At 32.1% G+C, this 16,027-nt stretch overlaps 1 pseudogene; it reads right to left on the reverse strand.

Annotated features, from left to right (window-relative positions):
* Positions 1–2,359: 2,359 nt before the first annotated feature.
* The window catches only part of LOC108479993 (K(+) efflux antiporter 2, chloroplastic-like), a 40,368-nt pseudogene continuing 26,700 nt past the window's right edge, over positions 2,360–16,027 (reverse strand).

The raw sequence follows: 16,027 nt of genomic DNA on the forward strand, positions 1-16,027 counted from the left end.
TTATTTAAGAATGATACTTTATTATTTTTCATGATTATAGTTCATATTTCAATTGTACTTTATATTCCAAAATATATACATATATGCATATTACATGATTTTACTCTCTTGTTCACTTTTCTTTTTAAATCATGTCATGATATCATTTCATAATTCAATTATATCTTAGCATAATGTGAATACATTTCCCAACTATTACACGAATATTATTTCACACTTAGTCCTTCAATGAAATATACAATCTTTCATTACTCTACTTATCATTTAATGTTACACAATTCACTAATCTCTTCACTTGGTATATTACAATTACCATATTAATTCATATCACTTGAACACTTATTTTCCTATGCTTTATTTAATTTAGTACATCGAACTTAATTATCAAATACTAATGAATTTACTTTTCATGTCCACTTTTCATGACACTTATTATTTTACTTTCTCAATTAATTTCTTGTTATTTCTCACAAGATTCTTTCGTGAAATCTTTCACACAATTATTTTTATTTAATTTCACAAATACTAATCTTAATCTTTCATTATCTTCAAGTGTAGGCATAACAAGCGCTTTCACATATATAAAGAACAGGATTGTCTACTTGAATAGCAATCACTAAATTATTTATATCTTGGTCTATAAATTTTTAAAATAAGATTCGCTTGTTGTTTTTGAAATAGACTCAATAATTTTTTTACCATTAAAATTTCTGAATTTAATTTAAAGGAGATTAATACCAGTTTCATTTTAAGTTGACTCAGGGATTACTACTTGGCAACTTAAGTCTTCTTCACTAAAATTTGATATTCTCTTACCACAAAATTAGGAAGCTAATTCCATGTGTCTCGTATAAAACTAGACTCATCAAGATTTCCAAGAATATGAAGTTCTCTTTCTATTTCACCCTATAAAATTTTGGGAAAATTTTAAAGTTGAAACCACTACTGCTTTTTTTTTTTTTTTTCAAAACAACTTGCACGTACAAATAAAATCTGTTCATACTTTTTAACTTTCATGTTGCTTAATATAACACTTGCTTAATTTAATTTTAATAATTTCTAGATATTAATTCTCATGTAATCCTTTATAGTAATATTATTTTTAATTAATTTCACATGTAATACACTCATTTCATCACTTATCTCAATTTAGTCCTTTGAAAAATAAATAGAATTTATATGATTACTTACCTATCTTTGCTAGATTTTCACTTCCTTTGCTTCAGTTCTTCCTTTCACACCTTTTTCTTCTCCATTCATTTGTTCTTCAACACTTCCATCACTTTTCTTTTCTTTCTCTTCAAGAACACATTAAGAACAGAATTAAAAGTTTTTCACCAAAAATCTCTTTTCCACATTTCTACTTCTACTAAACATAAATAAAAGTTTTGTTTTCTTTCTCTTCAAATACTTACCATGAAACCTTAATTTCTTACTCTTTCTCTTATCTTTCTTTCTTCTCCATTCATGACTTTATGGTCTCCAACATGAAAACTAAGTATTTCGTGTTGCTAGTCACTTGATTTTACTTATAAATGCACTTGGAAATCAAAAAAATTAACGAGAACTTGAGGTTTTCAAGGACCAAAATGAAAGAAAGGCCAAATTTCTTTCTTTCTTCCTCATGCACGATAGTGAGAAGAATGAAGAAAATTCTTCATTTGTCATAAATAAATATCCTTAATAAAAATTCTAAATAATAATATATTACCAAACATCATCACTGTGATCCAATGGTCCATATTCTCTCCTTAATCTCTAGGTAAATCTAATGGCCATGATCTTTACACATGTCAAGGGTATTTTTGTAATTTATCCAAAATTCTTTCTAATCATTTTACCTCTAATAAAATTTTATATTTTCATTTACGACCTTTCCATCTTCAAGGTATTTGCACTTTTGTCATTTCAACTTTTCTTATATTCATATTTTAACCTTTTAAATTTCAAATAATTATAATTAAGTTTTAAAACTATTACATTTTTATAATTTAATCCCTATCTTAAATTAATATATCACCAAATATTTCTTGATTCAATTTCCTTTAGCATCCATCAACCTTCTCTTTTATCAATTATATACCTTATTTCATTTTACCAAGAAAAGAAATTTACTATGTACAATCTTAACTTAATACTACTTTTTAAAGCATAGTGATTTTAGGGGTGTTACAAAACTACAGCAATGAGTAGTTCTAATATTATGGTGTCTATATTGTAGAAGATATGGGAAAAAAACTAGACCTTGCTACTGGTTTCAATCTGTTTATCCATCAAATATTAGGATTCAAGTTCTTATATATTTAATCTAATATTAGGATTCAAGTACTAAGAGTCATTTTAGTGGCATAAAAACTTGATTTTAGAATACTAGAATCCAACTGATATAAATGATTTCATGATATTCAACTGAAACTTGTGAGATATTTGGTACCCCTATGATCTATTCCAAATTATCAACACTCCGTCGTTGCTTTCCCTAAACTTACCATTCTAACAAAAATAATGGGAAAAATTCCCTTTAGACAACAAATAAACAAAAAATTAAAAAGAAGGTTTATCCACCACTTAAATGTAACTGTCATCAGTGAAATGTCCCACCATGCCTTTGCTTCTACCCCTTTGTTCTATTGATGTACATTGTACAACTTGCAACAACGGGGCATGTAGTTATTCTGCACACTTCCTCTTTGTGTCTTACTTTGCCATATTGGTAACGTTCCTTCAGTGAAGTGGTTTTCATCTGGATAATCTAACGGTTGGGTTTCAGATTTTCTCATGAGACGAGCGAATCCATAACCAAGTGAGCATCCGCTAGCTTCGCATAGCTGTTCAAACACTTGAGATGTCAGAGTGTGAATGGCTATCTAATCAGTTAGTTGGTTCAATGTTTAATAGTCTGGTGATTTAAAATTCTTTGGCATCAAAAGGAGGGCGAGAGGGAGCAGTACCTCTGTTAGCTCTGCAAGATGATGGTACCTAAATTCATCGAGTGTTGTTGCAATCTCTTGTGCTGGCAGTTTAACCTTTACCACAAATAAATAGGAGGAGACAAAAAGTGTTAACATATCAATAACAGAATAGCAGCTGAAGTATCAGATCCACGAATGTGCAACATTTTCATTCAGGATAACAAAACTAATAAATTAAACTCTCTGGTTCTTCCTAAAGAACAATTATGAACCTGTTCCTTCATTGCCAAGGAAAACATAAGGTAAACAAGTTGTTCAAGATTCCAATACCTGTGAAAGAATAGCACCTGCCAACTGCAACCTTGGTTCCAAGGTTTCTGGTACAACCTATGTTCAACAAGCAAGAAGAGAATTATAAGGGAACTCCAGAAGAAGGGAAAACAATTATACGCACAGAGGAGAATTTAGAAGAAGGTATCAGAATATTACAGCCGTTGCCCCAGCTTTTTCCAAATTAAGGCCTTGATCAACATCGTGAGCCTGTACGAAAGTCTTCACATTAGGAAATACTTGCTCAGAGCCCAAACAGTTCTATAATTGGCACCGGGAGTATCCAAGGTTATTGTTGCAGCACATTCTCTTTCAGCACCAACTTTATGAAGGACCTCGTCTCCCAGTATTAAGAATGTCAAATACTAATCCAAAACTTCAGCCAATTTCAAACTAATTTTGTGTACCTCTCGACTACCAGCATCTCCAAAATAAAGAGAAAGACCCAGTGCGCGCCCCATGGCCACCCTATCACTGAAAGAAGAGAAATCAGTATCTTACCATGATGGATTGATGGGTTTGTTGAATGTTGGTCAGCATGTAGCATCAGTAGCAGAAAGAAGAAAGCTATGCAGCCCGAGCCATGCAGAAGCTACTGTACCGAGTGCTGCTACTGAAATTTAGTTCATTTTTGTTCTTGTTTAATTGATGACTTGTAATTTAGTTGCTTTTGAACTTAGCAGGTGAAGTTCTTGATGTAATTAGGTGATGTTATGCTGATAAATCAGCATTGCAAAGTGTACAAGCTTCATTTTGTTAAGTTTCAATGTATTAGTGGAGTCAGGTGAATGTTTAGGTAACCTTACTGATTTTGACAAGCTGATTGCTTGGTTTATGTATTGGCATTATGCCATTATTCATTCTTAATGAAAATGTTCATCATTTTTCATCCAAGAAACTCTCCGTTGTTCCTTGCTTATCTCAAAATTCTGTTTTAAATCTGTTTGTTTCTTCTGCAAGCATCGAGCCTTGTTGCTCAAGCTTCTTCTGAACTTTGCTTGTTCTTTGCTCCCAACACCAACAGGGTTTACTTATATGATTCTTTGTGATGTCCACCACTGTTATATATTAGTACAGTATAACTTTACGACCATTTCCAAAATGAGTCAAGTCCATTTCCTAGAATGTCTTAGCTTCTTCAACAAAAATGTCAATTACACAGGAGTAGGCAAGTAATTGATTTGCATTAAAGAAGGAAAAATATGCCGGGAAATAGGGCTACCCTTACATATAACAGTACAACAGTCTGGCGTCATTTCCATAGCAAGTGACATCTCCACTGTGGGCAAGTACTGCCACCCACTTTTTGCCCTTTAGAACATCTCAAAGAGTAAGGCCCCAGGTTCCGTTCACCCAGGAGCCAACTTCCTCATGTATTTACATCAATCTTTCTACCTCATAATCATGCACATACAAGATATACAGTAACTGGATATTTAATGTTATATCAATACATTGCATAAAATGGGAAAAAAAAGGCAAAAAATCTAAGATGCCCTAAGTAAAAAAAAAATCCAAAAATCAACTGAACCCTTAGTAAATCATGCCATGTGTCAACTTCTTTTTTTGTGCAATCGGCAATCACAGTTTTCATTAACGGAAAGAGCTAACTGATTTTGTTAAGAAATGGCTTCCATGCAGCTTGGTTTTGTCGTGGCATGCATGTTGCAGGAGGACAGCATACTACTAATGTTTGTATTTTGTATTTTGCTGCTTAGTTACATTTGAAACTAAGTTGACAATGTATTTGTTTTGATTAGGTGGTGATTGACTTGATTAAATCAGCTTATCTATGTGTACAAGTTAAGTTTATAAGTTCCAAGACAAATTAGTGGTGTTAGGTATGTTTAGGTGACAGTTTTTGTTTTCAGTCAAGCTGTTTTGCTTGTTTAAAAGTTCTGTAAACTTCAGCTATCAAGATGATGAATCTTTTTTAGCATTTCTTCTTCTCGTTTTTGGTCCTAGTTAAGCAATTTGATTTAAGTTCACAGCCTGATTTCCTTGTTGTGTGCTGCAAGTCATTGAAGCTTGTTGCTCAAGACTCTGCTTTGTTTTCATTTCTGTTTCACAACACCAATAGATTTTCTTTTCTTTTCTTTTCTTTGTCAATGAAGGCTCAATTGGGTGTAATTTTCTTTAGGGACTGAATTGATTTTTTATTTTTTTGGTAAGGGCATTTTAGACCCCTTTTGTGAAGAAAACAAAACTCATAGTCATGGACACTTGGATTTATGCTCTAGCAAAAGATGATGGATTTAGATGTTTGCAAAAATCATAACAATTATGATTAATAATCGGTTGACGTTCAAAAAATGAAACCTAACTGTAAAAATCAGGTTACCTCCTCACGTTAAGTGCAACAAATGGAACTAGCCGTTCTGAAAGAGGCTGAGCTATGATCTGAGAACAACAAAAACAAAAGAGAATATGCCATTGTTACAAACATATTTATACCAAAATTTCAAATTCAAGGGTACAAATGTATAAACACCTGCCCAACCCGTCCAAATCCACAAATGATAATGTGATCTTGCAAATCATCAGTCTGAAAATAAAACCAAGTCAAAGAGACAGATTAGCAAGTAATTATCAGTTATCCCACTTCATCAGGAATCAGATGCTTTAATATATTGAAAAAGAGTTCTGCTGAATACAGATACTTTATATTGCTTCCAATATTTAAAAGAATACACATTAAATTAACCCTATAACTGATGAAAATCTAAATAATTTTATGGAAAAAATAGTTAGCTTCCTTTCTATAACTTATGGGGGATCCATATATCACTCATGCATCACATCTTCCCTATCAAACTATTACTGCATGAAAGCAACAAAACATGGGTTTAGAGAACCATGGTAAGGTTGCTTTGGTTATTCACAAACTGCTTAGTGAAAAAAACAGGAAACCTGCAAACCTCAATGGAGTTGGATGGTGTTAAGAAGTGGCTTTCATGCAGACCATTCTGTTTGAGCCATGCAAGTTGCAGCTGAAGAACATGCTGTTGTATTTTGTTGTTTAATTGATTTTTTGCTACTTAATTACATTTGAACTAAGTATCTAATGTATTTGACGTAAATTGGTGCTGATGGATTTGATAAATCAGTTTAACCAATATTCTATAAGTTTCAAGACTTCGTTAGTGGAGTTAGGTGTGTTTAGGTAACACTTTTTTGTTTTTAAGAGAATTTTGATTACTTGTTATATGTAATGAAATGTTTTCAGTAATGGTTGATCAATCTTTCAGCTAATTTCTTGTAACATCCCGAATTAGGGCATAGTCGGAATAGTGGTTTCGAGACCACAAATTTGAAATAGAAATAATTAATTTATGATTATTATGAAGTCTATGATATAATTTCATGCTTATGTGAAAATTTCACGAAAAAATTTTATGGATAAAGTGTCCAATTTGACATCTAGGACTAAATTGCAAAAGTCGCAAAATGTGAGTTCTAGAAGCTTTAGGCATGAAATTGAGATGGAATGTTAATTAGAGGTCCTTAAATAGGAATTTGCCCAATTTCTATTTTTATGGGCAAAAATGGGCATGAATAGGAAAAATTTGAAAGAAATGCCTTAAGGACATTTTTGTCATTTGGTTAATAAAAGAATAAAAAGGAAAAAATAAGTCAAAAATTGTGTCCATCTTCCTCCTCCTTAGCCGAAATTCTCAAGGAGCCATAGCTAGGGTTTTGTTCATCCTTTCAAGCTCGATTGTAAGTACACCCTATCCCCTTTTTTAATGTTCTTTATGTTTTTGAGATCCTTGAAGCATGATCTAGTTATTTCTACCATTATTTTGAGCTAGGGTTCATCTTCAAAAACTTACCCATGTGTGACATGCATGTATTTTGGTGTTTAATGAAGGAATATGAAAGTTTGATGCATGATAAACATCTTTTACTAAGTGGTTTTTCATGAAAACACCTAAAAAAGACCTTTTTGTAAAAGTTGTAAAATAGGTGGCTAAAAATCTGTTTTGAAAGAAAATGTGGGCTGTTATAAGTATGATATAAGTTCAGCTAGGCTTGGGTAGCAAAAAAAATGAACACATTTCATTTTACGTGTAACACCCCCTAACCCCAAACCGTTACCTGGACAAGGTTATGAGGCATTATCGGACATATCAGAAAACTTACGAATAATTTACAATTAATATAACTTTCATAGTATAATATAATAATTAAGTCCCTATCTTGAACTCTCGAAGTTCAAACACGTATTAAAAGTAGAACGGGACTTGTTCGAGTATTCCAAATTTTTTATAATAATTTCAAAGATTTACGCTTATTTTACCTAAACCTCCTGCAAATTCAAACCAAAACAACCAACACCAATATTTCACATTCATATACTAATATTTATATTATTAACAAAATTTTAATTTAATAACTATTATAGCATCATTCAAAATTGATTAAAACTTCATTCATTTAACAACTTGATGTTCATATATCAAAATATCATGTACTTTCCTTACCATTTCATTTAACCATCTAAATTTTATAATTCATCCTTCACTACCCAAAGTAATATACATATTCAAGTGACTAAATAACACCTACGTACATGCCACCTTTACCCAAAAGAAAAATATACATCACCAAGTTTGTGTTGGAGTCGGGATTGTTTTGGATACTGAGCCTAGACACTTGACTTCTACTAACCTGCGCACGGAAACAACCGTACGCTGAGTATGGATATACTCAGTGGTATTACTATAATCCAAGACTATTTAACATTAATAAATTACAAACATCAATTATTTACCCTATTAACAAATAATCTCATTTTCAAAATTTCATTTCAATTATTTACCCTATTAACAAAGCTCGGACTATAACAGATACGCGGATTTCCACCCAAACACACCAGAATATCCAACCCAAACACACTCGGAATATTGTAAATTCTCCCAAACACACCGGTATAATATATCCTCCCAAACACACCAATAAGGCATTAAATGCCTTGTAACACCCTCTAACCCCAAACCGTCCCCAGAATAGGGTTACAGGGCATTACCGAAAACAGGCAAACTTTATTATTACAAATCGAAAATAACCACAAAATTATACTCAAAATAAGGTTAATTACCCTTATTGAGGTTCTATGGACCTAATATGAACCTTTCGTGGGGTTAGGATTCGAATCCTAGCTCTACAGGCCTCCCTGAAACACTAAACACAATTATACAAACCAATCCAATTCACTTCCACATAACATGTAACTATATACCATTCATTTCATAAACTTAGGAATCGTCCTTTATCGTCAAACTCCTTAAAGTTTATACACCATCTTTTACATTTAAAACATTAAATATATACAAATGACCACCTAAAACCTAGTACATGCTACATTACCAAAAGATAAGATTTTTACCACAAAATGAGCTGGAGTCGGAGATGATTTTGAATGCAGTACTGGACTCTATTTTACTTAACTCATGACGAAAACAACAAATGCATTTGAGTATTGAAAATACTCAGTGGTATTATCATAATTCAATTCATAACACCCAATTAAGTTCAAAACATAAATGCACAAGTAGTCAATTGAATATGCCAATTCATGTCATATTAATGTCATTCAAATGATTATAAAATTTTCACAAACATGTAAACACTTAATTCATAACACTTTCATGTATACATAATTCATAAACATAAAGTTCATGCTTTCAACTTCATAACACAATTTCTTTTCACATTTCGTATCATCATTTTCTTTCACCTTTCATTCAATAATTCAGATAATCAGATTCAAATAATTTTGCTCATTTCACTTATAGGCCCTATTAACCTGACTCGGACCAAGGTGGATACGCGGATCCAACCAAACACACCAGAGTGGCGACCAACGCCTCATCGGATAGTTCGAAGTAAATCAGATCTATGGCACACCAAGTACCTCATCGGCCAAGCCGAAGCAATGTGGCTACCAAAGCCTCATCGAAACTATCCGAAGTAAATCTATGGCACACCTAGTGCCTCATCGACTCGAGGTCGAAGAATCCCTGAACACTTCCAATCCTATGGCATGCCAATTATATCCACTAAGCCCGACTAGTTAATAGGGTTTCGATCATATTTCCATTTCCGAAACATTTTCACATTTCAATCAATTCTCTTATATTTCTCAATGTAATCACAACTAATCAACAATTCTCATTCAAGTCATTTTCACGCACATTCATATATATATATATATATTACAATTAAATATGCAATAATAAATACTATGAATTATGATAATACAAACCGATTTTCCCCCGAGCTATTCCTCGACTACTTTCTCTTTCCCCTTTGTATTGGATGCCTCGGTTCCTTTGTTTGCTACGAAAATTAGCATAATTATAATTAATTAATATAATACAATCCAATTTAATTCATGAGTATAAACATGCAAATTTGACCATTTTTTTTTAAGATATATAATTTCACCATTAAGCTGTCTGTTTGAGTCATTGTTACTAAATTATTTATATCTTGAGCTACGAAACTCCAAATTAATATCCGCAAATTTTCCTTGAAACTAGACTCATATATCTTCTCACCATAAAATTTTCAGAATTTTTGGTCTAGCCAATTAGTACAGTTTATTCATTAAATACTCCCCTATTACTCCATTCGACAGTTCTGACCTCTCTCTACTAAAAATCAATTATCTCATTGTACAGAACTCGAATAAGGTTCTTATTTATTTCTTTTAAAACTAGATTCATTAAGGAGTTCACATATATAAATTATACTCCATAATAATTTTTTTACAATTTTTAATGGTTTTCCAAAGTCAAAACAGAGTGTCTCGAAATCACCCTGAACCAGTCTTACAAAATTTCAAATATCTCTTGATTAATAAATTCATTGCTTACACTGTTTCCACTATAAGAAACTAGACCCAATAAGCTTCAATTTCATATCTTATTCATCCTCTAATTCAATTCCTACAATTTTTAGTGAATTTTCAAAGTTAGACCATTGCTACTTCCCAAAACTGTTTTGATGTAAAATGCTAATAACCAAGTTTATAACACCAATTCACACCTTATTTCTATTCAATTTCCATCAAAATATTCATATAACTATCAAATTTTCATCATTTTTCTATAATTCCGAATTTCTTTCAATTTAATTCCTAAAACTCAAAACTTATGGCTTGTTTTACAATTAAGTCCCTAATTCAATTCAAATTCAAAATTTTATCAAATTAATCCCTAATTGCATCATTTCTTCAACATAAACCCTAATCAAACCTTCATTAATTTTCAATATTTTCTCATGAATTCAAGAAAACCTTTCTCTAAAGCTTCAAAAATACCAAAATTAGAAAGGAAAGGGCTTAATTAACTTACCAATTTAACTTTCAAGCTTCAATTCTCCAATTTTTCCTTTTTCTTTCTTCCTTTCCTTTCTTTCTCTGTTTTGTGAGCTTCTCTGTTCTTTTCTATCTTTCTTTTTCTTTTATTTCCTTTTTATTTACTTTACTTTTAATAATAATAATTTAATATATATTTTAACACATAAAAATCTCAGATGTTTATGTTTATGCCGCCTCACTTAGGACAAATGGCATAATTGCCATTTTGGTCCTTTTTATTTTCTTTTAATCTATAATTTAACTTTTACACTTTATTCAATTTGGTCCTTTTACTTAGTCACTCTTAATTAAATTAAATTCACTTAATTAAACTCTAATTTAACTCATAATTATCCTTATAAATATTTTTAATAAATATTTACGGACTTAATTTCCTAAGACGGAGGCCCTACGACTTGTTTTTCCGGTGCCCGGGAATTTGGGTCATTACATGCCTATTCGGATAAACCAAAGTATATAATAACAGAAACATCTTCTCGGCCGAACTACAATCTCTTCATCACATCACAAATCCAATGGCATGCCATTTGTATCGAATCTAGTCCGACGAGTTAATAGGGTATTATTTTACTTTTTCTAATTTCAATTTCACATACTTACCTCAAGTCTTATTTACCATACATAACAATTAAAATTTCGGCAATCAATAATAATTAAAATTCGAATTATAGTAATACACACCGTAATTCTCCTTTCCTTTCGATGCTGATGCTTCAGGTTCTTTGTTGGCTACGAAAATAATAATTTATAATCATCAATACAAGATGATTCAATTTAATTCATGAGCCTAAACATGCAAATTTAACCATTTTTAATGTATATATATATAATTTCACCATTAAGCTGTCTACTTGAGTCATTGTTACTAAGTTATTTATATCTTGAGCTACGAAACTACAAATTAATATCCGTAAATTTTCCTTAAAACTAGACTCATATATCTTCTAACCATAAAATTTCCAAAATTTTTGGTCTAGCCATTTAGTACAGTTTATTCGTTAAATACTCCCTTGTTATTTCATTTGATAGTTCTGACCTCTCTCTACTAAAAATAAATTATCTCATTGTACAGAACTCGAATAAGGTTCTTGTTTATTTATTTTGAAACTAGATTCATTAAGGAGTTCACATATATAAAGTACACTCCATAATAATTTTTGTACAATTTTTAATGATTTTCAAAAGTTAAAACAGGGCATCTCGAAATCACCCCAAACCAGTATTACAAAATTTCAAATATCTCTTGATTCATCAATTAATTGCTTACACTGTTTCTACTATAGAAACTAGACTCAAGAAGCTTTAATTCCATATTTTGTTCATCCTCTAGTTCAATTTATAAAATTTTTAGTGAATTTTCAAAGTCAAACCATTGCTACTTCCCAAAACTGTTTTGATGTAAAATGTTAATAACCAAATTTATAACACCAATTCACACCTTATTCCTTATTCAAATTTCATTTAAACTCAAATTTAACTATTAAATTTTCAACATATTTTCTTAATTCCGAATTTTCCTCAATTTAGTCCCTAAAACACAAAACTTATAGCTTACTTTGCAATTCAATCCTTATTTCTATTCTAACTTGAATTTCATTCAATTAAACCCCTATTTCATCATTTTATTCAACATGAACTTTGTTTAAAAACCTAAGAACTTCCAAACTAACAACTTAATTTCATCAAAAACTTGTTTTAGGACTTCTAAAATATCAAAATTATGAGAAAAGGACTTGATTGAGCTTACCAATTAACTCCAAGCTTCATAAACCCTATTTCCCCTTTTCTTTCTTCTTTCTCCCCTATTTCTTCTCTGTTTTCGTTTTCATTTCCTTTTCTTTTAACTTATTTGTTTCTTTTATATATATAATAATATAATATAATATAATATACTTAATTATTAAATAAATATATATTTTTTAATCAATAAAATCTTTGATATTTTTCACGTTAAACCGCCTCACTATAGGAAATGGTTTAATTTCCTCTTAAGTCCTTCTAATTTTCTTTAATCTATAATTAAACTTTTACCCTTATTCAATTTAATCCTTTTACTAATTACTCTAAATTAAGCTAAATTTACTTAATTAAAACCTAATTAAACACACTACTAGACTCATAAATATTTTTAATAATTATTTTTGAACTTATTTCACTAAGACGGAGGCAGATAACACACTTTTCTGGTGCCCACGGATTTTGGGTCGTTACATTACGAGCCTAAGGGTTAAATTATAATTTTGCCAAAGTATGATTTATGGACTATTTTGAACAATGTGATAATTAAATAAATGAAATTTACTATTATAGATCAAGAAAAACAGAGTCTAGACCTAAACCGAGGAAAAAATAAGGTTGTGGACTAAATCGAATAGTAGCCATATTTTGGGTACTGAGGTAAGTTTATGTGTAAATAATGCAATGTTACATTATTATGTATTTAATACTTTAATATTGCATGAATTGTATAATTGTCCTTGTGGATTTAATTAATAAAGACTCGATAACGTTTAGATGAGTTCGATACCTTAAAATCTCAGTTGAACCTTAGGAATAGTTAGGATACAAATGTCATGACATTAGAGTTATGTGTGATCCCATGTAAGACCATGTTTGGGACATAGCATTGGCATCGATTTGAGATCCCATGTCAGACCATGTCTGGAACATGGCATTGGCATCAACATGTGATCCCATGTAAGACCATATCTGGAATATGGCATTGGCATCTTACTATGTTTATGAGAATCCCCGAGTATCCTTTAGTAATTCCAAGGGGTTCAACAGGTAATCCAAAGTTTATGTCAAAGAGATGATATGGTATGATCATGTTGAAAGGGTACAGGTACGTACACAAAGCTCATAAATACTGAGATTATTAATCGAGGAGACCTTGGTAAGATGTGAATGAATGAATTATGATCATGAGTCTTATTGTACATTATGCAAATGACATGACTTAAAATGTAGCTATGATACTTGATGACATTATGATAAATATTATTATGTTATGTGTACAATAATGTATGGTTAATGTTGTTAATTATTTACATGCAAAGTTACTAAGTTTTAATGCTTACCCCCCTTTCTTCCCATTCTTTATAGTGTCGCCAAGCTAGCTTGAGGATCGAAGGACGTCGAAGACTCGATCACACTATCAATTGGATATTTGGGTATAGTTAGTATCAACATTTGAAGTATGGCATGTATAAGGGACTTGGTCATTTTGTTATGTGTCATAATGATTAGCCAAATGAGTTGGCTCATGATGGTATTATGATTCATTTTGTATAAGGCCATGAGATGTGGCTTATATTTGCTTCTAGGGTTGTAACCTTAAGTAATTATGCATACATGCAATGTGTTTATGCTTTGTGATGTGGTTGGCGGTTGCCTGTTGAAAATGGATATGATAAATGGCACATATGCTTAATGAATGAATTGGGACTAATAGGTATGACCATGTTCATGGTATAATTGAGTAAGCTGAAAGTAGGTTTATAAGGATGAATAAATATAAAATTGGTGTGGAGCCATATGAAAGCATGATGGTTTTAGCAAGTGATATGTTGGCATTACAAAGTCATGAATTAATCATGATTGTGAGCATTTGAGTGACTAAATATATTATGTTAATGTATAAGTGAGTGAGCATTTAAGGGTGGCAAATGGCTTGGAAAATAGCCTCAAAGTTGTCCACACGAGTAGACACACGGGCATGTGTCTAGGCTGTGTGTGACACACAGTCTGCCCCATGGGCATGTGATCCAGCCGTGTGTCCTCTGCACCCTAATTAGGCAAAACATAATGTCCAATAGTAAACACACGGTAAAAGACAAGACCGTATGTCTCATCCGTGTGAAGGACACGGCCTCAGGACATGGGCGTGTGCCCAGGCCGTGTGAAATCTACACTTAATTTTTGGAATTTAATTCGCCACACGGCCTAAAAAACGGGCATGTGACTTGGCCGTATGACCCTAATTATGTTGATGACGTCATAAACAGACAGTTACACGGGCTGAGGACACAAGCGTGTCCCAAGCCACACGGGCGTATGACCCTGTTTCATGAAACTTTCTAAGTTTTCCCAAAGATTTCTAAAGTTCTCGGTTTAGTCCTGAACTACTCTCGATGCATGTTTTGGGCCTCGTAGGCCCATATAAGGGACAATTTGCATATGTATGAATGAATTTAATTTGAATAAAATTTTATGGCCTGATTTTGTATGTTTGCTTGTGTTTAAGTCCGATAATGCCTCGTATCCTATCCCAACGTCGGACACGGGTAAGGGGTGTTACATTTCTCTTCTTGTTTTGGTTCTTTTTAAGCAACCTATTCTTGTTACTTCAAGATCGATTTTTTTGTTTGTTTAGCAAGTCACTATAGCTTCAAGCTCAAGACTTTGCTATGATCTCTTGATTTATTTCTTAAATCCTACCATTGGTATAAAGAGCCAACATCTTAGAGAACTTTTCTCTTTTCTACTTTTAAAAACATATCTTTATCCTGTTTTTCTCCAACACCACTACCAGTATTCAACGGTAAAAGCTACCGTATTTGGGTAGTAAAAATAGAAACCTACGTACAAGCATTTGACCTATGGGAGGTTGTCAATGCTAATCTTGAACCACCACCCTTGAGAGCTAACCCCACAATAACTCAAATTAGGTAACACTCTAATGATAGACCCAAGAGGTACAAGACAAAGTCTTGCCTCCAAAACAGTGTATCAAACATGATTTTCATAAGGATCATGGCCTGTGAGACTCCAAAGCAGGCTTGGGATAAGCTTAAAGAAGAGTTTCAAGGTATTAAAAAAAACAAGACAGCAACAACTTATCAACTTAATGAAGGACTTTAAAATTTTGAAAATAAAGGAGCCAGAGACAATTAAGCAATATTCAGACAGGATTATGGCTGTTATGAACAACATTAGGCTAGTTGAAAACCAATTTAATGAAAGCGAAATAGTAGAGAATGTTATTTCAACCTTACATGAAAGATATGAAACCCAAATCTCTTCATTAGAAAACTTGAGAGATCTATCAAGCATCTCTTTGACTAAGCTAATTAATGCTCTTTATGCTCAGGAACAAAGGAAAGCTAGCAAACAAGAAGAGCATCATGAAGGTGTATTTCAAGCCAAGAGCAGACCAACCTCGAGCTCCTCTGGCTACAAAAGGAAGAAAACATGGTCAGACAAGCCTAAAAGAAATGGAGCAAGAAAAAGATATCGACCTTACTCTCATTGTAAAAAGATTATCCATCTAGAAGTAAACTGCTGGTACAGACCTAATGTGCAATGCAAAGTTTGTAAACAGCTAGGCCATGTTGAAAAGGCTTGCAAAAATAGAGGCCAACAAAAACAACATCAAGCTTAGTAGTTTAAAACAGAA

This window comes from Gossypium arboreum, chromosome 7 (assembly GCF_025698485.1).
Source record: "Gossypium arboreum isolate Shixiya-1 chromosome 7, ASM2569848v2, whole genome shotgun sequence".
Taxonomy (NCBI): domain Eukaryota; kingdom Viridiplantae; phylum Streptophyta; class Magnoliopsida; order Malvales; family Malvaceae; genus Gossypium; species Gossypium arboreum.